Genomic DNA, 2,277 nt, shown 5'->3' with positions numbered 1-2,277 from the left:
TTCATCACCGCTGCTGTCACTGCGATCAATGTCACCCATCCCCCCACTTTCAATGCTTTCAGCAACGTCAGCAGTTGCAGCCACTACCGTTTTCTGCTCTGTGCGATCGTCCAGTAACTGTTGCCCTCTCGCGCCAGTTTGTAGACTTCGCGTCGTCGGCATCTTACCTTACCCAAAGCTCCGTGACGTTTCCCGCCTTTATTTCCTACCTCTTGCCCCCTTGACCAAGCAACTATTTTTTCAGTCCTAACCTCAAAAACTTCAAACGCTCCAAATTTTCACTTCAAACCACTCACTTTCACCCTTCACACCTTTGCCTTCACTTACTCTTCTTCCTTTACACTCGATCTCCGCACTTTCTGCCTTTTCTGCATCCACTCACCCTTATTTCCTTCACCAAAGCCAAAAATGCACCACTTGACAAAAAGAGTTCTTTCGCGATCGGTACCGGAAACGGAAGCCATTGCAGTTTTAAATTATTTATATCATAAAGCTGAAAAAAATGTATTGCCGAATCATAAGTGATTTCATTTAAAACGTTTAAAATTGAATAATTTGAATTGACAGGTTATAGTCGAAGGTTATTCGAAATTTTACAAATACTGAGATTTTGAATGTTAAATTTATAAACTAGTTTCTTTTAATAAGTATTATTTTATTTTTACGCTTCTAAAAGAAAATAATTACACTATAATTTTTATTGTTTTCATTTCAAATTTCTCTCATTTAAAACCTTTAAATTTCAAAGGCTTTGAAGTTATAATCCAATTTTCGAAACTGAATAATTTTGAATGGAATAATTCTTTAATTGCTAACATACTTCTAATTTAAAATAAAATTGTGGAATGATAAAGTATTTCCATGCAAAATAGTCATGCTGAAGTTTAAACGCTTCCTTTTATATTTTGACATTGTCGACTTCTGAAAAGTTTCAAACAAAAAACTTTAGAATTATGAGTCCTAATTACTTTCCTGAGTTTTTTTTGTTAAATTTAACTAATTATTATAAAAATAAGGGATTTTTTTTTATTTCTCGCCATAGAAACTTGCCATAGAAACATAGAAACGGTAAAAAGTTGAAGAGGACAGCACCTCGATAGAGTCGAAAATGTAGTTGGATACATATATCGGCCGTCCCCACCACTAATCCATGCCGTATCTAGGACCTAATATCTTTGATTTAATATAGTTTGTGAAACAAAAATTCGAAAAGTAATTCTAAAACAATTTTATTAAATTGAAAACAAGGGCGGATCCAGAAGCTGAATTTGGTGGGGGGCGATTCGAAAAGTTATGACGGGACTTTTTTTAAAACTTGGCGTTAGCTTTATGTGAAATGTAACTACGTCGGGTTTTATCAAATCTCCACATTTTAAAAGCCCCAAGAGTTAAAAAAAATTACCATGTTTTCTATCTGCAATCCGTACTCTGTGCCCTGTGATCTAATAATACACGGTCTAGCCACACGCAACTAAAAAAAAATTAACCAATAAGAAGCAACTCCGCCACAGCAAGCCATATTGGGAAAGTGAGCGCGCGAAATGAAGTATATTTGAAATGTAGTAAATGCCATAAGCGAAGATATCAAGTAAAAACTGTTAAAAGATAAAGGAATTGTACAATTTCTAAATCAATAAAATTAGTTTCAAAATAATACAGTTTGTGTCTTAGATAATGTAAAATATTAAAAAATATATAACTTCCAATCCTTGTAATGTAGAAGAAAGACGGAGAAATATTCTTAACATAACCTGTCAATTATAATATATTACACTCAAATGATATACATATCAATACAATACAATGATATGCATGATTTTATGAATAAAAAAAACGATCCTTGTTTACAAAAATGTACATAAATGAATGAACATATCACGAGAACGCGGTTAAGCGTGTGATACAAGATTCTTAAGTGATGTCATTAATAATTTTTCAAATATTTAAAACGATACGTGTTTCAAATTCTACAAAAATTATATTTTTACTTCAAAATAAAAAAAATAAAACACGGAAAATTAGTGGTAGAGGCAAAGATATATTGATGAAGTTGTTTCGCACAGGAGCGTACAATTTTCCATGCTTCCTGTCATGGGCGCTATTTTCCCTAGTTACGCCGCTGATAACTAAGATGGTTGGTTGTGGTAGAGTGCAACTGGCGACGAAACTGGGGGAGCTGATGGCAATGATGCCAATGTTGGCACCCTGTGCTACTGCGCTTGCGTTCAGACAGCGTGCTGGTTGGCCGCAATTAACGCTCGAATCAAAATTACTTTA

This window comes from Belonocnema kinseyi, chromosome 8, assembly GCF_010883055.1.
Source record: "Belonocnema kinseyi isolate 2016_QV_RU_SX_M_011 chromosome 8, B_treatae_v1, whole genome shotgun sequence".
NCBI classification, from domain to species: Eukaryota; Metazoa; Arthropoda; class Insecta; order Hymenoptera; family Cynipidae; genus Belonocnema; species Belonocnema kinseyi.
Note: the sequence above shows the minus strand (reverse complement) of the source record.